The sequence below is a fragment of the Pseudophryne corroboree genome, chromosome 4, assembly GCF_028390025.1.
Source record: "Pseudophryne corroboree isolate aPseCor3 chromosome 4, aPseCor3.hap2, whole genome shotgun sequence".
NCBI lineage: Eukaryota > Metazoa > Chordata > Amphibia > Anura > Myobatrachidae > Pseudophryne > Pseudophryne corroboree.
Genome location: NC_086447.1, coordinates 137,393,012 through 137,420,024, shown reverse-complemented (window position 1 = coordinate 137,420,024; position 27,013 = coordinate 137,393,012). Strand labels below are relative to the sequence as shown.

Sequence of the window (27,013 nt, the reverse complement as noted above, 5' to 3'; positions counted from 1 at the left end):
TTTCTCGCCACCCACTTATAGAGTACCAATTCTAATTCGATCAATAAATTTGGCTGTGACCTTTTAAATCGCAATTCAGTTGTCCGAGTGATTATTAGAGATGAGCGGGTTCGGTTTCTCTGAATCCGAACCCGCACAAACTTCATGTTTTTTTTTACGGGTCCGAGCGACTCGGATCTTCCCGCCTTGCTCGGTTAACCCGAGCGCGCCCGAACGTCATCATGACGCTGTCGGATTCTCGCGAGACTCGGATTCTATATAAGGAGCCGCGCGTCGCCGCCATTTTCACACGTGCATTGAGATTGATAGGGAGAGGACGTGGCTGGCGTCCTCTCCATTTAGATTAGAAGAGAGAGAGAGATTGACCTGATTTACTGGAGCTTAGGAGTACTGTAGAAGTGTAGAGAGTGCAGAGTTTACTAGTGACTGACCACAGTGACCACCAGACAGTGCAGTTTTATTTAATATATCCGTTCTCTGCCTGAAAAAAACGATACACACAGTGACTCAGTCACATACCATATCTGTGTGCACTGCTCAGCCCAGTGTGCTGCATCATCTATGTATATATATATATCTGACTGTGCTCAGCTCACACAGCTTATAATTGTGGGGGAGACTGGGGAGCACTGCAGTGCCAGTTAATAGTTATAGGTTATAGCAGGAGCCAGGAGTACATATTATATTAAAATTAAACAGTGCACACTTTTGCTGCAGGAGTGCCACTGCCAGTGTGACTGACCAGTGACCTGACCACACTGACCACCAGTATAGTTAGTAGTATACTATATTGTGTGATTGCCTGAAAAAGTTAAACACTCGTCGTGTGACTTCACTTGTGTGGTGTTTTTTTTTTTATTCTATAAAAAACTCATTCTGCTGACAGACAGTGTCCAGCAGGTCCGTCATTATATAATATATACCTGTCCGGCTGCAGTAGTGATATATATATTTTTTTTATATCATTATTTATCATCCAGTCGCAGCAGACACAGTACGGTAGTTAACGGCTGTAGCTACCTCTGTGTCGGCACTCGGCAGTCCGTCCATAATTGTATACCACCTACCCGAGGTTTTTTTTTCTTTCTTCTTTATACATACATACTACTACATCTCTTTATCAACCAGTCTATATTAGCAGCAGACACAGTACGGTAGTTCACGGCTGTAGCTACCTCTGTGTCGGCACTCGGCAGTCCGTCCATAATTGTATACCACCTACCCGTGGTTTTTTTTTCTTTCTTCTTTATACATACATACTACTACATCTCTTTATCAACCAGTCTATATTAGCAGCAGACACAGTACAGTATGGTAGTTCACGGCTGTAGCTACCTCTGTGTCGGCACTCGGCAGTCCATCCATAATTGTATACCACCTACCCGTGGTTTTTTTTTCTTTCTTCTTTATACATACATACTACTACATCTCTTTATCAACCAGTCTATATTAGCAGCAGACACAGTACGGTAGTTCACGGCTGTAGCTACCTCTGTGTCGGCACTCGGCAGTCCGTCCATAATTGTATACCACCTACCCGTGGTTTTTTTTTCTTTCTTCTTTATACATACATACTACTACATCTCTTTATCAACCAGTCTATATTAGCAGCAGACACAGTACAGTACGGTAGTTCACGGCTGTAGCTACCTCTGTGTCGGCACTCGGCAGTCCGTCCATAATTGTATACCACTTACCCGTGGTTTTTTTTTCTTTCTTCTTTATACATACATACTACTACATCTCTTTATCAACCAGTCTATATTAGCAGCAGACACAGTACGGTAGTTCACGGCTGTAGCTACCTCTGTGTCGGCACTCGGCAGTCCGTCCATAATTGTATACCACCTACCTGTGGTTTTTTTTTCTTTCTTCTTTATACATACATACTACTACATCTCTTTATCAACCAGTCTATATTAGCAGCAGACACAGTACAGTACGGTAGTCCACGGCTGTAGCTACCTCTGTGTCGGCACTCGGCAGTCCGTCCATAATTGTATACCACCTACCCGAGGTTTTTTTTTCTTTCTTCTTTATACATACATACTACTACATCTCTTTATCAACCAGTCTATATTAGCAGCAGACACAGTACAGTACGGTAGTTCACGGCTGTAGCTACCTCTGTGTCGGCACTCGGCAGTCCGTCCATAATTGTATACCACCTACCCGTGTTTTTTTTTTCTTTCTTCTTTATACATACATACTACTACATCTCTTTATCAACCAGTCTATATTAGCAGCAGACACAGTACAGTACGGTAGTTCACGGCTGTAGCTACCTCTGTGTCGGCACTCGGCAGTCCGTCCATAATTGTATACCACTTACCCGTGGTTTTTTTTTCTTTCTTCTTTATACATACATACTACTACATCTCTTTATCAACCAGTCTATATTAGCAGCAGACACAGTACAGTACGGTAGTTCACGGCTGTAGCTACCTCTGTGTCGGCACTCGGCAGTCCGTCCATAATTGTATACTAGTATCCATCCATCTCCATTGTTTACCTGAGGTGCCTTTTAGTTGTGCCTATTAAAATATGGAGAACAAAAATGTTGAGGTTCCAAAATTAGGGAAAGATCAAGATCCACTTCCACCTCGTGCTGAAGCTGCTGCCACTAGTCATGGCCGAGACGATGAAATGCCAGCAACGTCGTCTGCCAAGGCCGATGCCCAATGTCATAGTACAGAGCATGTCAAATCCAAAACACCAAATATCAGTAAAAAAAGGACTCCAAAACCTAAAATAAAATTGTCGGAGGAGAAGCGTAAACTTGCCAATATGCCATTTACCACACGGAGTGGCAAGGAACGGCTGAGGCCCTGGCCTATGTTCATGGCTAGTGGTTCAGCTTCACATGAGGATGGAGGCACTCAGCCTCTCGCTAGAAAAATGAAAAGACTCAAGCTGGCAAAAGCAGTAGCACCGCAAAGAACTGTGCGTTCTTCGAAATCCCAAATCCACAAGGAGAGTCCAATTGTGTCGGTTGCGATGCCTGACCTGCCCAACACTGGACGTGAAGAGCATGCGCCTTCCACCATTTGCACGCCCCCTGCAAGTGCTGGAAGGAGCACCCGCAGTCCAGTTCCTGATAGTCAGATTGAAGATGTCAGTGTTGAAGTACACCAGGATGAGGAGGATATGGGTGTTGCTGGCGCTGGGGAGGAAACTGACCAGGAGGATTCTGATGGTGAGGTGGTTTGTTTAAGTCAGGCACCCGGGGAGACACCTGTTGTCCGTGGGAGGAATATGGCCGTTGACATGCCTGGTGAAAATACCAAAAAAATCAGCTCTTCGGTGTGGAACTATTTCAACAGAAATGCGGACAACAGGTGTCAAGCCGTGTGTTAACTTTGTCAAGCTGTAATAAGTAGGGGTAAGGACGTTAACCACCTCGGAACATCCTCCCTTATACGTCACCTGCAGCGCATTCATAATAAGTCAGTGACAAGTTCAAAAACTTTGGGTGACAGCGGAAGCAGTCCACTGACCAGTAAATCCCTTCCTCTTGTAACCAAGCTCACGCAAACCACCCCACCAACTCCCTCAGTGTCAATTTCCTCCTTCCCCAGGAATGCCAATAGTCCTGCAGGCCATGTCACTGGCAATTCTGACGAGTCCTCTCCTGCCTGGGATTCCTCCGATGCATCCTTGCGTGTAACGCCTACTGCTGCTGGCGCTGCTGTTGTTGCTGCTGGGAGTCGATGGTCATCCCAGAGGGGAAGTCGTAAGCCCACTTTTACTACTTCCACCAAGCAATTGACTGTCCAACAGTCCTTTGCGAGGAAGATGAAATATCACAGCAGTCATCCTACTGCAAAGCGTATAACTGAGGCCTTGGCATCCTGGGTGGTGAGAACCGTGGTTCCGGTATCCATCATTACTGCAGAGCCAACTAGAGACTTGTTGGAGGTACTGTGTCCCCGGTACCAAATACCATCTAGGTTCCATTTCTCTAGGCAGGCGATACCGAAAATTTACACAGACCTCAGAAAAAGAGTCACCAGTGTCCTAAAAAATGCTGCTGTACCCAATGTCCACTTAACCACGGACATGTGGACAAGTGGAGCAGGGCAGGGTCAGGACTATATGACTGTGACAGCCCACTGGGTAGATGTATGGACTCCCGCCGCAAGAACAGCAGCGGCGGCACCAGTAGCAGCATCTCGCAAACGCCAACTCTTTCCTAGGCAGGCTACGCTTTGTATCACCGGTTTCCAGAATACGCACACAGCTGAAAACCTCTTACGGCAACTGAGGAAGATTATCGCGGAATGGCTTACCCCAATTGGACTCTCCTGTGGATTTGTGGCATCGGACAACGCCAGCAATATTGTGTGTGCATTAAATATGGGCAAATTCCAGCACGTCCCATGTTTTGCACATACCTTGAATTTGGTGGTGCAGAATTATTTAAAAAACGACAGGGGCGTGCAAGAGATGCTGTCGGTGGCCAGAAGAATTGCGGGACACTTTCGGCGTACAGGCACCACGTACAGAAGACTGGAGCACCACCAAAAACTACTGAACCTGCCCTGCCATCATCTGAAGCAAGAAGTGGTAACGAGGTGGAATTCAACCCTCTATATGCTTCAGAGGTTGGAGGAGCAGCAAAAGGCCATTCAAGCCTATACAATTGAGCACGATATAGGAGGTGGAATGCACCTGTCTCAAGCGCAGTGGAGAATGATTTCAACGTTGTGCAAGGTTCTGCTGCACTTTGAACTTGCCACACGTGAAGTCAGTTCAGACACTGCCAGCCTGAGTCAGGTCATTCCCCTCATCAGGCTTTTGCAGAAGAAGCTGGAGACATTGAAGGAGGAGCTAACACGGAGCGATTCCGCTAGGCATGTGGGACTTGTGGATGGAGCCCTTAATTCGCTTAACAAGGATTCACGGGTGGTCAATCTGTTGAAATCAGAGCACTACATTTTGGCCACCGTGCTCGATCCTAGATTTAAAACCTACCTTGGATCTCTCTTTCCGGCAGACACAAGTCTGCTGGGGTTGAAAGACCTGCTGGTGAGAAAATTGTCAAGTCAAGCGGAACGCGACCTGTCAACATCTCCTCCTTCACATTCTCCCGCAACTGGGGGTGCGAGGAAAAGGCTCAGAATTCCGAGCCCACCCGCTGGCGGTGATGCAGGGCAGTCTGGAGCGACTGCTGATGCTGACATCTGGTCCGGACTGAAGGACCTGACAACGATTACGGACATGTCGTCTACTGTCACTGCATATGATTCTCTCACCATTGAAAGAATGGTGGAGGATTATATGAGTGACCGCATCCAAGTAGGCACGTCACACAGTCCATACTTATACTGGCAGGAAAAAGAGGCAATTTGGAGGCCATTGCACAAACTGGCTTTATTCTACCTAAGTTGCCCTCCCACAAGTGTGTACTCCGAAAGAGTGTTTAGTGCCGCCGCTCACCTTGTCAGCAATCGGCGTACGAGGTTACATCCAGAAAATGTGGAGAAGATGATGTTCATTAAAATGAATTATAATCAATTCCTCCGCGGAGACATTGACCAGCAGCAATTGCCTCCACAAAGTACACATGGAGCTGAGATGGTGGATTCCAGTGGGGACGAATTGATAATCTGTGAGGAGGGGGATGTACACGGTGATATATCGGAGGATGATGATGAGGTGGACATCTTGCCTCTGTAGAGCCAGTTTGTGCAAGGAGAGATTAATTGCTTCTTTTTTGGGGGGGGTCCAAACCAACCCGTCATATCAGTCACAGTCGTGTGGCAGACCCTGTCACTGAAATGATGGGTTGGTTAAAGTGTGCATGTCCTGTTTTGTTTATACAACATAAGGGTGGGTGGGAGGGCCCAAGGACAATTCCATCTTGCACCTCTTTTTTCTTTTATTTTTCTTTGCGTCATGTGCTGTTTGGGGAGGGTTTTTTGGAAGGGACATCCTGCGTGACACTGCAGTGCCACTCCTAAATGGGCCCGGTGTTTGTGTCGGCCACTAGGGTCGCTTATCTTACTCACACAGTCAGCTACCTCATTGCGCCTCTTTTTTTCTTTGCGTCATGTGCTGTTTGGGGAGTGTTTTTTGGAAGGGCCATCCTGCGTGACACTGCAGTGCCACTCCTAGATGGGCCCGGTGTTTGTGTCTGCCACTAGGGTCGCTAATCTTACTCACACAGCTACCTCATTGCGCCTCTTTTTTTCTTTGCGTCATGTGCTGTTTGGGGAGTGTTTTTTGGAAGGGCCATCCTGCGTGACACTGCAGTGCCACTCCTAGATGGGCCCGGTGTTTGTGTCGGCCACTAGGGTCGCTAATCTTACTCACACAGCTACCTCATTGCGCCTCTTTTTTTCTTTGCGTCATGTGCTGTTTGGGTAGTGTTTTCTGGAAGGGCCATCCTGCGTGACACTGCAGTGCCACTCCTAGATGGGCCCGGTGTTTGTGTTGGCCACTAGGGTCGCTAATCTTACTCACACAGCTACCTCATTGCGCCTCTTTTTTTCTTTGCGTCATGTGCTGTTTGGGGAGGGTTTTTTGGAAGGGACATCCTGCGTGACACTGCAGTGCCACTCCTAAATGGGCCCGGTGTTTGTGTCGGCCACTAGGGTCGCTAATCTTACTCACACAGCTACCTCATTGCGCCTCTTATTTTCTTTGCGTCATGTGCTGTTTGGGGAGGGTTTTTTGGAAGGGACATCCTGCGTGACACTGCAGTGCCACTCCTAAATGGGCCCGGTGTTTGTGTCGGCCACTAGGGTCGCTAATCTTACTCACACAGCTACCTCATTGCGCCTCTTATTTTCTTTGCGTCATGTGCTGTTTGGGGAGGGTTTTTTGCAGTGACACTCACACAGTCAGCTACCTCATTGCGCCTCTTTTTTTCTTTGCGTCATGTGCTGTTTGGGGAGGGTTTTTTGGAAGGGACATCCTGCGTGACACTGCAGTGCCACTCCTAGATGGGCCAGGTGTTTGTGTCGGCCACTAGGGTCGCTTAGCTTAGTCATCCAGCGACCTCGGTGCAAATTTTAGGACTAAAAATAATATTGTGAGGTGTGAGGTATTCAGAATAGACTGAAAATGAGTGGAAATTATGGTTTTTGAGGTTAATAATAATATGGGATCAAAATGACCCCCAAATTCTATGATTTAAGCTGTTTTTTAGGGTTTTTTGAAAAAAACACCCGAATCCAAAACACACCCGAATCCGACAAAAAAAATTCGGTGAGGTTTTGCCAAAACGCGGTCGAACCCAAAACCAAAACACAAAACCCGAAAAATTTCAGGCGCTCATCTCTAGTGATTATTGGGGGAAAAAGGTGGTAGGGGGTGAGGGGCGAGTGTATTAATAAAATCAATGGACGGCTTATGATAAATTTACCCCTAGCTGTCATTTTACAGGATGTGTTTTAAAAATAACAGTTAGGAGCTGATAGGATGGTGCTGTATCTTTCTCAACTTTACTTTCTCTCCAAGCTTGAATAAATCTCCCCAATTATGTCACTAGTCCCTATTTTCATCCTCACTATGGCGATGCTGAATTATCGACACAGCAGAAATGCTTCTTGCACCATTTGACCTATACGGTTGTTGGCACTTTCAACAAGTCAAGAAGGGAAGAAATGCTGTAACAACTAACAAGCCATGACGGCATTCTGGCGTCAGCATACTAAGGTCAACATAGTGATTGGTGACACAGGGGCAGATTTATTAAGCTCGGTGAAGTGATAAAGTGGAAGGTGATAAAGCACCAGCCAATCAGCTCCTAACTGTCATTTTTCAAACCCAGCCTGTGACATGGCAGTTAGGAGCTGATTGGCTGGTCCTTTATCACCTTCACCGAGCTTAATAAATCTGCCCCACAGTCACTGTCAACCTCCTGACCGCATTTGTTGAAAAAGTAAGTTATAAGTAATATTAAAAGTTTGATTTTGTTAGAATATTCTGCATATATTGTGATATCTGTGCAAACCAACCCAATCTCCATAACTTTCTTAGCATTTTCTCTTGATTTATCAATAGCCTTTACCCCTCTTATCACATCCTACTTTATCTAAAATCTTTCTAACATGTAAAGTGAATCGCTAGATTACTCCATGAACAAGACAAACTAATCAAATTACACTAATTGCCCAATTAACATTTTAAATACGAACTAATGATTTCCAGATGAAAAACATGTAAAAAATAGGAAATATATATTTAGAACACATATTAATAAACACGTCGGTGTACAGTATATGAAACAATCTTTAATGAAAGTCACAACTGTAAATGAAAACTTTTAGGGATTTATCAGAACCGAGGTTACAGAAGGTTTATGTAACCAAACTGCACTCACATAGGAATAGTTTGGAATGGGCAAGATAATTGCAGTATACTTTGAAACGGGATGCGGTCAAGATGCCGGGTGTCGAGATCCCGGCAGTCAAAATACAGACGTTGGGATCCTGACACCCATCAGAATCACAACATCGGAATTCTGAATGGGTCAGAATCCTGATGCCGGAATTCCGACAGCCACCATCCCGACCGTAAGTATACCCACAAACTGAGGTTTAGGGCTGGCAGGGGGGGTTTGGTTTAAACGTCAGGGGGGATGTTAGGATTAGGCTGCAGGGAGGGGGGGTTAGGGTTAAGCACCCCTGGGGGAGGATAGGGTTAGGCTGTGGGGAAGGGATGGTTAGGTTTAGGCAGTGGGGACAGGGGTTAGGATTAGGCACCTCCGAGAGGCTGTTAGGGTTAGGCACTAATGGGTGAGGTTAGGGTTAGGCTACGGGAATGGTGGGTTAGGGTTAGGGGGTTGGAGAGAGGGGAGAATACCCTTTACTCACCCCTGTCGGTCCTCTCATCAGCGGGATCCCAGCATCGGTATTACGACTGCAGGGATTTCCTCCGCTGGCATATCATACTCCTTCCTTTGGAACATCAAAAATAAAATGTGTTCCATCTGTATCTTCAGGTTTCATTATATGGGTATACCAAAGAAGCAGATCATTGTTGTAAAAGGTGCTTGAAGATGGTACAAAACACAGCTGCCAGGCTATTAACCAACCAGCCCCATTCCAGCCACATAACACCCATTCTCTACTCCCAACACTGGCTGCCCATAAGATGGCGAATCATTTTCAAGATTTGCTTACTGACTTTAAAGCCCTACATAACCAGGGCCCAAGGTATAGTACTTGAAGCAGCTTCTGATCCCATACTGCCCCACTCGATTACTGCGATCTGTAGATGAAGGATTATTAACAGTACCTAGACTCTCCTTGCATTAACTTTTAAGACGAGCTTTCAGCTTTGTAGCTTAGACTCTCTGGAATTCGTTTCCCTACACACTTTGAGAAGCCCCCACCCTAGAGTCCTATTCGGACAAAAGTGCTATATAAATAACATTATTATTATCAAGGCACAGGATTTTTTAATATAGCTAATACTGAAGGATTGAACATAATCTATGCTTAATCCTTTGCCATTGCAAATCTTCTGTTGTGGACATATTAAGAGAGTAGGGAGCTAGTGTGCAGTCTCTGTCTGGGCCTCCTTCTCTCTCTCTTGCTGGCAACGTGTCTCTCTGTGATGGGTGCTAGAAGATTCTAGTGCTGTGCTAGAAACTACTGTACTTCACATGTGCAGGAATTCCCCTACTGCACATGTGTGATTTTGCAGGGCTGCAGCAGTGGACACCAGGCTCTGGAGAGTTGAATGCTGAGGAAAAGGGTGCAGCATGTGCAGTATGGACCATCCTGTACCCGAGGGGCCCGTGTACACCGCACACACTGCACCCATAATAGATATGCCACTGATCTGTTGCAATGGATTGCATATTACGGTATGTATTTTTCTTGCGCAACAGAGAAATCCTGCCATAAGCAGATGCTGCACTGTGCAGATTGGGGGCTGCCCCAAATGCTGCAGCAGGATTGCCATGCTGCTGGCAACTGGGGGCTGTGATGGGGTGGCAACAGGCAGTGTTGCAGAAAACAGTGTATATACCCTGTCTACTGCTCATGCTGAAGCCAGTGACTGCATCCTTGAAAGTAGCAATACTGGCTTCAGCAGTGTGAATTCCCTGGTTATTCTGAGTAACATGATGGTTAACAATTTGGAAGCTGCTCAATCATACCTGGAGGTATATATCAGGTGCTAGAAGGGGGAGGGGTCACAGACAAACAACAAACAAAGAGGAAGGGGGGTGCAAATCCCCACCCCCAAATTCCCTTCCGCACACTGAAAATTACCTGTAACCATCCCTGAATCTATCTGGTAATAAAATTCAGAGAATTCGTCACAAATGTTTGCAAACACATGTTTAGCTGCTGGCCACTTCACGGCTTCTCTGATACAGCAGTCCTAACTACTTGATAGCAGTGCCCACATTGGGCCATGTAATTTGTCACAGTACGCCTCATGATAAAGGCTATTACTAAAACACTTCCAGACAGAGAGCTAACTTACCCGGGAGCCACCCCCAGGATCTCCCATTGGCACTACAAGGAACAGCATGCCTTCCAAATGCTGCTCCCATTCAATGCCTCATGCACACAAGCAGACAAACAATTTGGAAGCTGCTCAATCATACCTGGAGGTAATTATATATCAGGTGCTCTGATGTCTGATGTTCAGGCAGAGGGATCCAATGCTGTGACTTCCAATGCCGCAGCGGATCAGAGAAGCCGGCAGGAGGCGTCTAGTTACACAAGATGCCTCCTACAGCATTATCATATTATCGCACAGCCGCTGCATACAAAGGTGAAGCAGCTGCGTGATTTGCCGCCATATCTGAATCAGTATCCAGACTGGTCAACAGACACAAGGTTGACATAAATAAAAGGTCGACATATGAAATGTCGACACAGGAAAAGGTCAACAGGCTGAAAAGGTCAATAGGTTCATATTGGAGATGTGCGGGTTCGGATTTACCCGGATCTGAAAATGGCATTTTATTGGCTCTTGGATGTCACGTGTTTTGGTTAGCCAATAAGAAAAATCTGGATAAATCTGATCTTGCGTTAATTTTGGCATTAAGAACCGAGTAAATCCGAACCCGCACATCTCTAGTTCATATGGCCGACATGGCAATGGTCCACACACATATGGTCAAAACATGTTTCTTGTTTTTTTTTTTCATGGTTTTGGACTTGTTCCCTCCTTGACTTTCCATGTCACAAATTACAACCTTTAGTAAACTTGTGGCAAAGCAGAGTGGAGCAAGACGCCGTACTTGAAGCGTGGTGAGCAAAGCGTTTTTACAATTGGTGGTTTCACATGAAAAAACTATCCACAATAACCCCAAAAATGCAAAAAAAAAGTGTCGACCATTTCTCATGTCGACCTTTTGACCCTGTAGACCTTTTCCAGTGTCAACCTTTTATATATTGACCTTTTGTTCATGCATGTAGATCTTCTGTACAACACCTATCTAAATCAGGCCCAGGGAACCACAGTTTATACTGTATTCCCCTACATAAAGGGCCCCAACTTACAATCTTCTTAACAAATGAAAATACAATTGTACATACTGTGTGTTCTACTTGGCATTTAAAAAAAAATTCAAATGTGCAACACTGTATTAGAGACTGTATCATATGTTGTCCTCTGCTCTGTAATTGTTTCCAAGTGAACACTCACATTATTTATTATCTCTTTGCTACAATAATGAATGTTTGGGTAATTAAAGATACAAACCTATTAATTAAAGCAATAAAATAACTAATGCAACTTAGCAAGTAAAGCAATAATGTCAAAAGCTAATTTAAGTTAACAAAGTATAATTTACAGTTGCTAAGCTACTTATTAAAAGTAGGAAAAAAAATATGATGCATCGCTAATAAAAAAAAAGAGTGGTTAAACTGAGTTTTAGATTTATGATAATAATAAAATTTACTATAAGCAATTATAAATCCTGGATTTTAGCAGATTTATGATATACCAAGAATTATTTACTAAATATACTGTGCGTTTTACAAAAGTCAGGTTATGCTTGAGGGATTGTGAAGGGGACTTGGTGCACGTAACCCTTTTCCAAAAGAAAAACCATAAATAATATCTAGAATGAGCTCCATAGAGTGTTTAGTGTTTAATTCTTAGTACAGCAATAGGAGAGGCTTGCGGATACAAATAAGCAGCTACATGGGAGCAATATCTTAGGGCCTAATTCAGATCTGATTGCAGCAGCAAATTTGTTAGCTAATGGGCAAAACCATGGTGGTCATTCCGAGTCGTTCGCTCGCTAGCAGTTTTTAGCAGCCATGCAAACGCTATGCCGCCTCTCACTGGGAGTGTATTTTAGCTTAGCAGAAGTGCGAACGAAAGGATTGCAGAGCAGCTACAAAGTTTTTTGGTGCAGTTTTAGAGTAGCTCAATACCTACTTAGCGCTTGCGATCACTTCAGACTGTTCAGTTCCTGTTTTGACATCACAAACACGCCCTGCGTTCGCCCAGCCACGCCTGCATTTTTCCTGGCACGCCTGTGTTTTTTCGAACACTCCCTGAAAATGGTCAGTTGACACCCAGAAACGCCCTCTTCCTGTCAATCACTCTGCGGCATCCAGTGCAACTGAAAAGCATCGCTAGACCTTGTGTGAAACTACATCAGTCGTTGTATTAATACGTCACGCATGCGCAGAAGTGCCTTTTTTGCCTCATCGCTGCACAGCAAATGAATGCAGCTAGCGAACAACTCGGAATGACCACCTATGTGCACTGCAGAGGGGGGCAGATATAACATTTGCAGAGAGAGTTAGATTTGGGTGGGTTATTTTGTTTCTGTGCAGAGTAAATACTGACTTCTTTATTTTTACACTGCAATTTAGATTTCAGTTTGAACACACCCCACCCAAATCTAGCTCTCTCTGCACATATTATATCTGCTCCCCCTGCAGTGCACATTGGGGGTAATTCCAAGTTGATCGCAGCAGGAATTTTGTTAGCAGTTGGGCAAAACCATGGGGGTCATTCCGAGTTGTTCGCTCGTTATTTTTTTCTCGCAACGGAGCGATTAGTCGCTAATGCGCATGCGCAATGTCCGCAGTGCGACTGCGCAAAGTAAATTTGCTATGCAGTTAGGTATTTTACTCACGGCATTACGAGGTTTTTTCTTCGTTCTGGTGATCGTAATGTGATTGACAGGAAGTGGGTGTTTCTGGGCGGAAACTGTCCGTTTTATGGGTGTGTGCGAAAAAACGCTACCGTTTCTGGGAAAAACGCGGGAGTGGCTGGAGAAACGGAGGAGTGTCTGGGCGAACGCTGGGTGTGTTTGTGACGTCAAACCTGGAACGAAACTGACTGAACTGATCGCAGATGCCGAGTAAGTCTGGAGCTACTCAGAAACTGCTAAGAAGTGTCTATTCGCAATTCTGCTAATCTTTCGTTCGCAATTTTGATAAGCTAAGATTCACTCCCAGTAGGCGGCGGCTTAGCGTGTGCAAAGCTGCTAAAAGCAGCTTGCGAGCGAACAACTCGGAATGACCCCCCCATGTGCACTGCAGGGGAGGCAGATTTAACATGTGCAGAGAGATTTGGGTGTGGTGTGTTCAATCTGCAATCTAATTTGCAGTGTAAAAATAAAGCAGCCAGTATTTACCCTGCACAGAAACAAAATAACCCACCCAAATCTAACTCTCTCTGCACATGTTATATCTGCCTCCCCTGCAGTTCACATGGTTTTGCCCAACTGCTAACAAAATTCCTGCTGCGATCAACTTGGAATTACCCCCATTGTTTTGCCCATTAGCTAACAAATTTGCTGCTTCGATCAGATCTGAATTAGGCCCTTAATACGGTAACCTTGTATCCTTTTCGGACGGATCATTATATATTCTGCAGGAAAGGAGACAGTAAAATATTTAACAACCTGAAGTCTGCATTGGTAAATTGTTCAGTGTGGGCAAATCAGCTATACCAAAAAGCTGTGATCCTCTCCATAACAATAACTCTGAAAGGATTTGCACCCCTGTGGTCTCTATGTAGTGAACTAAATCCAAAGAGTGTTTTTATAAATGGAATTAATCCCTGTACCTGTCAGCTGCCATATGTTATATATGCACTATTAGAGGGTACTTATGGCTTAAAATAGATTCCATTTTCACTTTTTTCTCCTCCTAATTGCCACTGCACACAGTGAGCTGCCACATCAATGGTCTAGAGCCTCAGTCTTGCAATTCTCCAGTATGAATAGACTTGAAAGCCATTGACATTGTCAGATGATGCTGAGGTGACAGATCACGTAAAGTAATTATGGAGATATAGGAGAAAGTTAAATCAAAAGAAAGTGTTATATCTACGCTTTACTGCAGAGTTTATCTAATGAACAGAATCAGGAAGGCACACAATTAAAAAGACCCTTCAAATTGACTCTGCATATTTTGGATACATGATCTCAGCTCATTACTTACTGTAGATCTCCACACTGACCAAACTTCATGTGATTAAAAAAGCACAACAAATATCTTTGCCCATTTGAACCTATCTTAATATCATTTTTTTTTCTCCATATATAGCACTTATATTGCCTTGTCGCAGGTGCCCTGGATAGTATGGGAATTTACTTTAATTTATTAACCAGTCCATTGGTCCTTTGTCAAAAATCAGGGTTTTAGCCACACCAGTGTCCTTTTCCAGGTCTGTGTATCAGAGTGTGGGTTCTGGGATGATTCAGCCCTTGTGGTTGTTTACCCTGATTCCTTTTTTTCCTGACACGGGTTCTAGGATTCAGTTTCGGTACTATGCACCTCTGTGTTTCTGCAGTTGTGTTTGTCTGAGTTGCCAGTTGTGGGTCCCAGCCTTAAGCTCCTGTGTCAGGGGCTGGGGTTGAGTTCTGTATGACCAGTTCCAGGCTCTATAGGCTGGGATTCCAGTTATGTATCGTTGTGCAGATTCCAGTCCAGAGTGCCACTCTGTGTTGCTGGGATTGCCACAGATGTCTGCGCTTGTCAGCTATAGTAAATATCTGGTCCATGAACAAACCACTCATCAAGTCACCTAGTTTAACCCACACTCCTGCTTCAGCTGGTCCCACAGGTCCCAAGACGGCGGATCTGAAACCTGTGACGTCCTGTATATACTGTATCAGCCTTATTATCTGAGAGTTGAGTGCATTAGATGTTAACTGCATTTCAGTATTGTCTAAAGCACAGGTTCTCAAACTCGGTCCTCAGGACCCCACACAGTGCATGTTTTGCAGGTAACCCAGCAGGTGCACGAGTGTATTAATTACTCGCTGACACATTTTAAAAGGTCCACAGGTGGAGCTAATTATTTCACTTGCGATTCTGTGAGGGGACCTGCAAAACATGCACTGTGTGGGGTCCTGAGGACCAGGTTTGAGAACCTATGGTCTAAAGCATAGATGACAGTATAGTGTAGATACAAGACCCTTAATGTTGGGTTGTGAGTTTACATTTTTTTTTATAAATTAAGGGGGACATTTACTGAGCAGTGATAAGAGCAGAAAAGTGAGCCAGTGAAGTTGCCCCATCAATCAATCAGCAGGTTTGTATAATTTTATAGTATGCAAATTATAGATGTTACTTCAGTGCTGATTGGTTACCATGGGCACTTCTCCACTGGCTCACTTCTCCGGTCTTATCACTGCTTAGTAAATGTCCCCCTAAAATACAAACTAATCCAATATTCTTTAATTTTGCAAGATACAGTACATCTAGCTTTTCTATAATAATGATAAATACTAAATACTTTTTGTTCTACTCACAGAAACACCACATCAGAAGACATGGAGTTGGGAGTGTCGGAACACGCCACCAGCACCAGGAAAAAGAGTACTGCCTGGTATCCTCAGGATGCTCCAGGCTGCTTTATAGGCTGCAGGTTACATGTCAGTAGGGGATGCGATTAAGTGACCAGTGGTCAGGAGACCGCTGGTCACAATACTAGCGCTGGCATCTCGAAATCACTGACTAGCCCGCCGGTCGGCACCATCCATAGCATCCTTTGCATGCTCTAGGTGACTCTGCATCAGCTTTACTGGCTGCAGGGCACCATTCCAGACACTCAGCAAACCAAATCAGGTGCCATGGGGTTGCAATGGTGCGGCCCCCAGTCCCAGATGCCCTGGACGTTAGCACCACTCACATCTGAGGTGTTCAAATTAACAGCAAAAGTGGAGATAGGTTCTTAGATCCTATTTTATTCTGTATGAGACCTAAGAGGATTTAATGGGCTGAGCAAACTTCATTGGTGCCTTCTCCTTAATGTCAGTGGAATATATAGGTCTAGCTCTCTACTTCAACATACAGTATATTGCCAAACTCAAACTTGCAACACTGAACTTGTTGGGAGAAGATAACAGTGCAAGCCCTGCACTATTTCCCCAACAGTTTTTAGTATAGTTCATTATGGTAACATGCATTGTGTTGTACATATTCCACCAATATGCAGTATTACCACTTAGCAAATCCAAAAAAATAATTTAGCAATCCTTTGTTACACAGTTTTTAATTGATGGTTATTTATATTATTCAATTGTACTTTTATCTAAACTAAAAAAAATATAGATTTGCAAGTCTTTGAAGTCTGTGTTAGTGGGATTATCTTTTTAACAAAACATTTTTTTATTTTTTTTGCCACATTCCAAAGGACAAAGATTGATTCCCTGTTTATAATCCCTTCTGTAAAAATGTATGGAGACTTGAACAGACTTCTTTGGGGATTTTTTTTTTATTTTTTTATAGATTTTTCTCTTTGGCAGGTGTGTACCAATGAAGGGCATAGAATTTGCTTTGGTATTGTAGTTTCCAGTATGGATTGTAATAATCAGGTGCATTACCTTTATTCTAAGTTTACTCTACTCTCATCATAGGGCAGCAGTAGTAAATTAAGACAGGTGTGGTTCCAACTCAAAGAGTCATGTATCAATATTAAAAATATGGTCCCACAGCGCAAAGGCTGTTTATTATTTTCTTACTTTACAGTATGCACCTGTTAAATTTAGTGGCTCCTCTATTTATTATTGCATAGTTACTGGCTAGGGGCATGTGTTAGCATGTTGATGATGGTAGTGAAGGATCTGACCTGTGCTCCACATGGTAGAAGCTAGTTAGATCGGGGGACTACAGCACGGATGCAAATTGTCTGTAGTAATGCTTCTGGCTCTGCCAAATACAAGGATGATACTGTATTTCATGTTGCAGGATGAGATTTCTATTTCAAGTGTTGCAGACTGTGCATTTATGAAGGTGGTCTTGCTGTATCTCCTGGCCAAAGGACCTCTTGACATGAAATGTCTTTGATTTTTGCATGCACACTGGGGTGTGCTTCTTGCAGTTATATTCAATAAGATGTGTTTCGAGTAATGTACATGTACAAACAAAACACAGTATGCCCTATGATCAGTCCTTTAGGCAATTTAGCTACATAAACAATAAAATAATGCAAACCTTAAAAGAGCATAGACAAATAAATGTAATGCAGATATTCTCAATGTTCTTCTTGGTTTCCCAGTGCAATGACTTATTGTATTTAGTGGTATCTAAATCAAGTGTATAACTGATTCCCTGGAAAGTACCTTTATACAGTATGGGTCACACAACCGGTACCCTTTGAAATCCTAAAGTGGATAACATCATCTAAATGAGATATGCAAAATCATTGGGTCGGAATGTACTAAGAGTAAAATGTGGTCGAACCTCCGAAAATGGTGGTTTTGGGGGGTTGCCGTAATCCCCATATGTATCAATCTCAATTAATAAATGCTGCTATGCGTACAATAATTGGTGGAATGTATTGCATAGTAAATAACACCCTAGTGCGAGTGCAACATACAATCTATATATTAAAAAATGTACGTGTTTGTGTATACTGTACGTGTGTGTACAGTATGTGTGTTCCAGCATAACACTGGAATGCTTGGAGCAATTTACACCAAACTTGGTACACATATAACATACAATCTGGAAAAAATACTGTGGTGGTAAGTCACCCCTAGGGAATCCCCAGGGCCGGTTCTAGACCTTGTGGCGCCCAGGGCGAAAGTTTCCTTTAGCATCCGGAGCCCCACCCCCGACAGGTAAAACAGGGTTAGTGCGCGCCTTAGGCACACGGCAAAAATAGGGTAATGGCTTCATGGGGAAGGGGCGTGGTCACTTATTCCCCCTGTAGCTGTGCCCTCAGTAGCTGTGCCCCCTGTAGCTGTGCTCCCAGTACTGTGCCCCCTGTAGCTGTGCCGCTTACAAAAATAAATCAATTAATAAATACTCACCATCCCCACTCCTTCTTCCCGACCACTGCTGCCCTCCATCTCCGGACACTGGCCCCACTCCTCTGATCTATGTGAGAGACGTCATGACGTCTCTCCCATAGCACCTCATAGACACTAGAGGTCAATTATGACCTCTAGCGTCTATGGACGCTCCCACAATGCCATGCGGTGTGCGATGACATCATCGCGCACCACACAGAACCAGCACCAGCAGTGGATCTTGCCACGGAGCCCTGGGGATGGCAGCAGCGCCCTCGGGGCAAAGGCGCACCGTGCAAAAGTCCTTCTTGCCCGTGGCAAGATCCACTACTGGGAATCCCATCTGCAGATGTATGAGGGCCATAAGAGCTGTGGGTACCAATTAATACATAAGAATAACCCCATTGTACTTCAGAACTATTGTAGTGATGGTACTCGGAATGTTTGAGTTGACTGTCTGCACTGTGGGCAACAGCTATATGAAACCTCCTTACACCATTCTTCCAACATCAGTGAGGTTTAAGACAGTCAGCAATAATAAAAAATAATAATAATAAAATCTATTGACTCTGGGTGCATGTGTAATACTCAGACTGGTCATATATATTGTACCTCTTTCATTTGTGATCTCAGATGGAAAAGAACCTAGTATGATGCTCTCTCCCTCTCTCTCTCTCTCTCTCTCTCTCTCTCTCTCGCTCTCTCTGGGTATTACCTGTTTAGCGGAAGGACACTTAACATTTTTCCCTTTGTAAAATATCTTGTCATTTTTCAAACCTTCTAAAGAGGAAAAGTGAAGACGTACATACTATAAAATGATAGCTAGAATTTAATTGGCTGTTATCCACAACTTCTCAGTCTAATGTGATATCTCTCCCCATAGTGAAGTGGGTACTTTCACGGGTATTGAAGTGGTGTTTTCACTCTTTTCCAATTATGAGCATTCCCAGTCACAGTCCAGATTGTGCCGATTGATTCCCCAGTGGAGAGCCTAAAGTCTAGATGTGGACGTGACCTTATGAATGCACTATGTACCTGGTAAAATAAGTTGTGGTGATAGTAAATATCAGTGTATCTATAGTTCCTGATTACTTCTGATAAGTGTTTCCATCTTCTTTCCATCACTTCTTTTTTTGTTTTGTTTTTATACGTCTGTCAAAGAAATATATTAACTTGCAATGAAATGAAGCACAAGCATAAGTATTACATATTAAACAGTTGTTACAAAATACTGTATATAGCTACTATATGGAGAACAATTATGTAACCATCTGTGATGGCCCTCGAGGATGCAAAATAATAAACAGCTGTCATTATTAAATTAAACACATAGCAGAAAAAAAAACATAATTTTCAGTTAAGTTTCCAATTAATTACTATTTCAAAAATATATTGCATTGCATAATAGGAAAATAACTTTAGAGAACAATGCTAGATTGTAAAGTTAACGATAGGTTGCCAAGTTTATAAAATGTGTAGAAGTGTTAGACACAAACATGACAGTTAATGTTCCACATTTACCGACACTTAATATAATTAATAATGTAATGCAAAAGCAACTTTATTAAAAGGACTTTTAATTGAAGTATTGTACAATCGCAGAGCTCAACGTGTTCAGTTCAACTCCAGCCTGGAACCTCTGTGTCAAGCTGCATCAATATGTGTTAATTACCTGCTGGTGTGGATGGCTCTCATTGCAATGCACTTTCCAGAAAACTTGTAATAATTAGGGGACACCAGTGCATGTGCGACTTGGAGATTGGAAAACTGTGAATACTGTTCATGCTAAAATCCATGTGTGCATGTTTGTATGTATGTGTGTGTGTGTGTGTGTGTGTGTGTGTGTGTGTGTGTATGTGTGTGTACGTGTATGCTTAATTATAAAGTACACCAACAGTTTGTCTCTGAGAGTTTTCTGTAATACACCTGAGGTTCTTGGGGTCACTTGCAGGCAGGGACGGACTGTGGCCAAAAATCGGCCCTGGCATATGCCTTCAGTGCATGACAGGGGCACGCGCAACGTGAAAGGGGGCATGCGGACACTACCCACGGGGGCGTGCCGTGAGTCGGGGGGGGTGGACTCGCAGCACACCTCCATTTCCATGGAGACTGGCGGGGGTGCAGGTTGAGCGGCAAGACCAAAGAGCCGAAGGCTGACAGGACCAGCCCATCGTCCCTTTTGGCATTTACCAGAAGTGCCAGATGGGCAGTCCGGCCCTGCTTGCAGGGGTGCCTTGGATTGGTGGTCTAGGACCAATTTATATTATTTATGGTCAATGTAACAGGCAAAACCAATGCTGGTGGCTGCCAGTCATAAATATGTGGACAAACAAAAGCAAATCTTGTCTCTCACCTTATAACAGATCCTAAGGATTAATATAAACACAATTTACTTAATTTAATTTAATATTTATTTCTAAATTTCTCAATAAGAAACTTTTGGTCTAGGGGTGCTGTGAAAACAATTCTGATAATCTAGGGCACCGTGATTCAAAAAAGTTTGGGAACTTATTTACTTCGATTTTCCAGCATAAAAAATATACTGAAGCTGTTTATGCAGAACGCTAGTCACTTTGCACATCAGTCTATTATTTGCACTTTATAAACATAACTAGATGTTGTCCCGGGTGCTGCAGGTATTTTCCATTTATTAATTCCTCCTTTTCCTCCTCTTACTCTTCAGCGCTCCCACCTCTTTTTCTGCTCCTTTCTCTTCTCCTTATATGTAATATTACTCTTATGCCTTATTTTTCTGTTTTTCGTATCAGCACTTGAGTTTACTGAATTATTTAGATTACCTTTTTATTTTTATCTATACTATTGTACTTTTTGGACGCCTTTACCTTTTCTACTCTAAAGTTGTTTTTTCCTTTCTGTATTTGGTCTTTGCATCGTTGTGTGCCTCGTTTCCTTCTATACTGTTATGCATTCCTGATTGTGGTGCTGTTGTTATTGGGTGATTTTCTTGAGGTGGGATGTGATGAGTAAGAAACTGCAGATGTGTGTTACAGATGTGTTCTTTTACATTAGGCCTGGCCAACCGGTGGCTCTCCAAATGTTCTGAAATTACACATCCCAGCATGCCCTGCCACCATTTTAGCATTCCCTAATAGCAAAGCATGATGGGGCTTGTAGTTTTACTACAGCTGGAGAGCCACAGGTTGGCCAAGCCTGTTTTACATCTTTGACTGCAATGCATTCACGTCGTAGGCTGAAAGTCATGGTACAGAGTATTGAAGCTGGATCGTGCGTGACCAAGCAGTTTTTCTGAGGGGAGGGGCAGAGGCAGTGGGGCCGAGAGGGGGGGAGGGTACAAATTACCCAGGCCCAGGTCTAATAGAGGGGCCCAGTGAGGGCCCAGTGGGGGCCCCGGGCTTCCTCCCCCTTAACTTGCAGCAGCAGCTGCAGCTTTTCTCCTGAGCCCAGCACACGCTGCTGTGTGCTGGGCTAGTATGTGGCCATAGTGGCAGTTAAAATAAAAAAAAATCTGTATTTTTTCTAAGGATGTATGGCCACACCTCGTGTGAATAGGCCACGCCCCCTGTAAAGTGCCTGGGCCCAGCCAGGCTCTCGACTGCCCTGGGCGGAGGTAGCAGTGAGCGATGCTTCCGCTACCCTTAACTGAATGGGGGGAGCCGGTGGAAGGTCTTTAGTGGAGGTAGCAGGCTCCTGCTACCCATAGATTTTTAACTGGTTTCCAGCAGCGGGAGAGCGGAGCCTGTGTATGCACTCTCCCGCTACTATAGTGTTCAATGGGGAGCTGGATAATGTGGGAGGCCACGCTCTGCCGAAAAGTACTTTTCTGGAGTAAATCGTGACTACCAGTTTTCCATAGTCATCCATAAAGGAATCATATAGGAATCAGACCAAACAATTTCATGATCTTCTGTGTTCTCTATTTTATTCCGTTGCCAATGTTATATTGTTAATATATTCAGGTATAAGTTAGAAATGTGAAGGTTTATATAACAATAACAAATGTTCCCCATCAACAGTAAATTATACTCTTTTATTATAACAGTTGAGTAAAAAAGTTTCATATATATGTCTCGGTGAGATGGAATAAGACATGCTTCAAGGCAAGCGTGAAAAAGGTAACAGATAAGGCGGCTTTTATCATCCAGTATTGCAGTTCTCTTAACTCTGACTTCTTACGCTCTTTAATGTTTTCTTGCAGGACATTAAAGTGAAGCTGAGGATGCAGTGCAATCTATACTGTAATTGACAGGAGTTGAAACTTGAAACAAGGGATGTAACTAAAGTTCATTGTTCACATCTGGCGAACACAGGCTCATTTTATCTTAAGCTGCTCAGTTACCAGTCAATCTGTTCTTTATTCTAAAACAATCCATATGTAATAAAAAAAAACAAGGACTCTCAAATATATTCAAGCAATTTTTTATATTTTAATGCCTTGTAGACATCCAGTGAGAACCATCCCACACAGAACTAATGTTGCAAACCATTGTAAACGTATATCTCCCCCCCCCCCCAAAAAAAAAAAAAAAAAAAAATTGCAGCACATGTTCATTGAAATACAAAATTATGATTTTACTTATTAATAATATCTAGCTTGCTTTAGCAAATATTTAATTTACAATGTATTAAGTCAATAAATGGCAGTTAGGATCATTTAAAAATATGGAGCAGTACAGTGAAAATATTTTGTGATGTGGACAACAATTGCGTAAATGCACATAGTTTAAGAGTAAATGTGCCTGACGGGTATGGTTGTTATCCCATTAGCTGAAATTTTGACTGGCAGAATGCCGATGTATCAAAGAGAGTATTTTGACCCTAACCCCCCTCCCCCATCCTAACCCTAGCTGCCCCTCCTACAGCCTAACCCTAACCCTCCCTATAGTGGATAACCTTAACCCCAATACTTACCACTAGGATCCATCGAGATTTTAACCGCTGGGATCCATATGACATCCTGTCTGACTGTTGGAAGAGAAGTGTTTCCTGCATCTGATTTGGAGGATTTGAGCTTATCTCGGACATACATTGTTTGGTTGGTTATTTGAAATTGTTATTTTCAGTTTGCACTCTTGCAAAAAAAATGCACTTGCAATTACAAACACTAACGAAATTACACATACACACAAAAATATCTACTGTAACCTGCAGAACTGACAACTAGTACTGACAGTACCGCTGTTCCCTCGTTCTCACGTATTATTTACGACATAAATCAGGCTACATTGGTTATTTTAGGATAAAGACAAAAAATTAAGGAGGAAAGGCATTGGTAAGTTGGGTCTTGAAATGACACTTTTGAAACATGAATTCTTATAATTTGATCTTCACACACACACACACACACACTTTGATTTTGTCACAGTTTATTTCCTGAATATAACTCTCTACATTTGTGGCTGCAGAATTGTCTCTTCTAATTATGTGAAACCTGTCGACTCACATACAGTAATTACCTTCACTTCCAGAACAACCACTGCTGCCCCTGGGTCAGTAATATCCCCAAGAATCAAATTAGTCGATTTTGATGAAATTAAGCCATGGAAGTGGACAAATTATGATTAACAGTTTTAAACAAAGACGATATTGAGTTCCCCTCCTAACAGATAGTGGGGAAGATTTATCAAAGTTTGGAGAAAGTACCAACCAATCAGCTCCTAATTGTCATTTTCAAAGTCAGCCTTTAAAATGATAGTTAGAAGCTGAATGGTTGGTACTTTCTCTGTCCACTTTACATCTCTCCAAGATTTGATTAATCTCCCCCGCTGTCTCCCAAGTTTAGTTGTTGAAATAAGATGATCTTATACTGTATCTCCCAAGATAGATGTCAGAAATAAGAATAAATCTAATGGTGTAATGGTTAGCATTACTGCCTCACAGCACTAAGGTCATGGGTTCGATTCCCACCATGTCCCTAACTGTCCGAAGTTTGTATATTCTCCCACACTCCAAAAATATAATGGTAGGTTAATTGGCTTCCAACAAAATTAACCCTAGTGTGAATGTGTGTGCATGTACATGTGGTAGGGAATATAGATTGTAAGCTCCACTGGGGCAGGGACTAATGTAAATGCGCAAATATTCTCTAAAGCGCTGCGGAATATGTGTGCGCTATATAAGTAACTGGTAATAATAATAATAATAATAAATGTGTACCATTAATATCTACTTTTGTCAATAACAAGTCCCTTGAGAAAATTGGCAATAAAAATGTCCAGATTCTCAAATAAAATCTGTTAGTGACAGGATATCTAGAATGGGTCTGGTATGAGATCCCAACAGCTGTTATCCCAGCGTTCAGGAGAAAGATGCCGAAATCTCGACAGCCAGAATTCCAACAGCGAGGCTGCTAGTCCCCTCACAGCCTCGCTGCGCTCGCCAAGCTTCAGGCCCAGTGGTGAGCTTAGCTCGCCATACTATTCTATTCCTTAGTGGGTGGTGGTGTGGACCACCACCCGAGTGGGAATACAGGGCTTCAGTCGGGATTCCGATCGCCGGAATTTCCCCTGCTGTCGTGATTCCGTCATCGGTATTTTAGCTGCCGGTATCCCGTTGTTCAGTAAATTAACTGCGTCCCTCTAGAACAGTGGTTCTGATCTACAACACTCAAGTACTCCTAATACTGTAGGTCATGTTTTGAGTATTTCTGTCTGTGGAAGAAGGTGGGATAATTACTGACAAAGCAGAATAGTTTAACTCAACTATGGACAATTAAAGAATTTCACAAACATGACCCGTTGGGGATACATGAGGACTGGAGTTGAGAAACACTGGTCTAGAAGATAAAGCTTCATTAATCTTTATAAAGAATACAAGTCTCAAACATGTGTTGGCTCCTGGTGTGCCAAGATGCTGTAGATGCCCCACCACATAGATTGGTTCTTGTATTGATACTGAGTGTGTAGGCAGGACCACTTGCTGTGGTCTACGAAATTTTTTTTTAATTTTAAATAAACAGAATCTAAATGTTTTTTTCGTACTGAATTCGAATATGCATTCATATGTTTTCCATTGTGCAGTGTTTTTTTGTGACATACATTTAAAATTTTATTAAATTACTACTTAAATATAAAGCTTATTCTGGTTGACTTAAAAAGTTGTAGATGATGATTTTTGGCATATTTTGCCTTGGGATGTCTTCATGTTCCAGCAATAGTCAGCCAGCATACTGAAACTCCATTTGCCTTGGTACTGTACCGCTTTTTCATAATAGAAATCTGCTGGCCATGCTTATCACTAACAGCCTAGGTGGGTGTCCAAGAGATGAAGTTTTAAAAACATGTTGAATCCCGTAGATTGACCACGCTCATCTTGTCTACATCTCAGCGCAGGGCTGCCATCAGAAATTGTGGGGCCTGGGACTGACAAAATAGGCAGCCTTCCCCCCCTACCACCAGCTTAAAAAAAAAATATATATATATATATATATATATATATATATATATATATTTGTAAATAGACTGCACAAACACCAGGTATACTCTGTTCAATCCATGGGTGCTCGGTTGGCACAATAGAATATATAGTAATCCTCACCAAGAGGCTCCGGCTGGGGCTATGGTTAGGAAGAACCAGCACTCCATAGCAGGAGTGCTGGTTCTTCCTAACCATAGCCCCAGCCGGAGCCTCTTGGTGAGGATTACTATATATATATATATATATATATATATATATATAAAGTAAAAAAATAAATATATATTTAAAAAATAAATAAATCCTGTGCACATATGGAGCAATACTATAGTAATGCCCCTTGCACGATATTAATGCCCCATATTAACGCACATACCCATACATACATACATACACACACACATACATACATACATACATACATACATACACACACTTTCTCTTACTCTCCTTGTAGTAGCAGCCAGCCTGGTCCCGTATAGCCCCACCCCCTCCTTTCCAGTCGCTCCGCCCCTTTTGCATGCCCGAGTTCTGACATTGTCACAGGAGGGGGGAGAGGACGCTGCAAGCTTCAATTGAAAACGGCCCTCCCAAAATGACCACTGCCTCAAAGGAGACAGTTATTAAAGATACTAGAGGAGCCTCCTCTAGTATCTTCAATAACTGTCTCCTATGAGGCGGTGGCCATTTTGGGAGGGACGCTTACAATTAATGCTTCCAGCGTCCTCTCCCCCTCCTGTGACAGTCAAATCTTGGGCGGAGCAGAGCAGCAGATGAACCGCGGACGGTGGCATGAGCGGCCCGGGCCCTCTCCTCTCTGTAGAGAGGCTGGGCTCTGGACTATTGTGCCCGCAGCACCCATCCTGATGGTGGGCCTGTCTCAGCGAGATGGCGCCTTGTTGGGTGTGACTACGTGCACGTCTTAGATGCACTCGTGCCTCATTCGCATGAATCGGAGTTGCTAAATACGCAGCTCGGCGCAGGTAGGCACTGGCGTGCCTAGCCGCTCAAAGAGTGCCTGTTTGCCGCACATGTAGCCACGATGAGTGCTCTTAGAAATGTAATATTTCAAATGCATAAATACAGAGGTTTTTATCAATTGCTTTCACAAATTGTTTCATCAGTCCTAGTTTTATATACAGTGGCGATAAATACACTTTTTCAGGATCCACTAAAGGGGTTTTTAACACATTTTTCTGCCCAGGAATAAGATATTCACATTTAGGCCACAGCAGTGTACCCATCGTGCAAACCCAACAATAAAGCACTGACCTTCAAATCACCACAGATATTCCAGTTATATTTTTCATACTGGATTCTTTCTAACAGCAAATTCATATTTTCATACGTCTCTTTCATATCAGCAGCATGCGCGACCGGTATTGATGGGAATTTATTGCCGTTATGTAGAAGCACAGCCTTCAAACTAACTTTTGA

General features: G+C 43.2%; 1 long non-coding RNA gene across 2 annotated transcripts in view; it reads left to right on the top strand.

Annotated features, from left to right (window-relative positions):
• LOC134911173 (uncharacterized) overlaps positions 1-22,618 on the top strand; it is a 41,952-nt gene extending 19,334 nt beyond the window's left edge. Inside the window, exons 2-3 of one of the 2 annotated variants that reach the window (XR_010176381.1) lie at positions 22,206-22,278; positions 22,362-22,618. This is a non-coding gene — a long non-coding RNA (uncharacterized LOC134911173). The remainder of the gene's footprint in view (positions 1-22,205; positions 22,279-22,361) is intronic. The other variant, XR_010176382.1, reaches the window with a different exon arrangement.
• Positions 22,619-27,013: the final 4,395 nt, after the last annotated feature.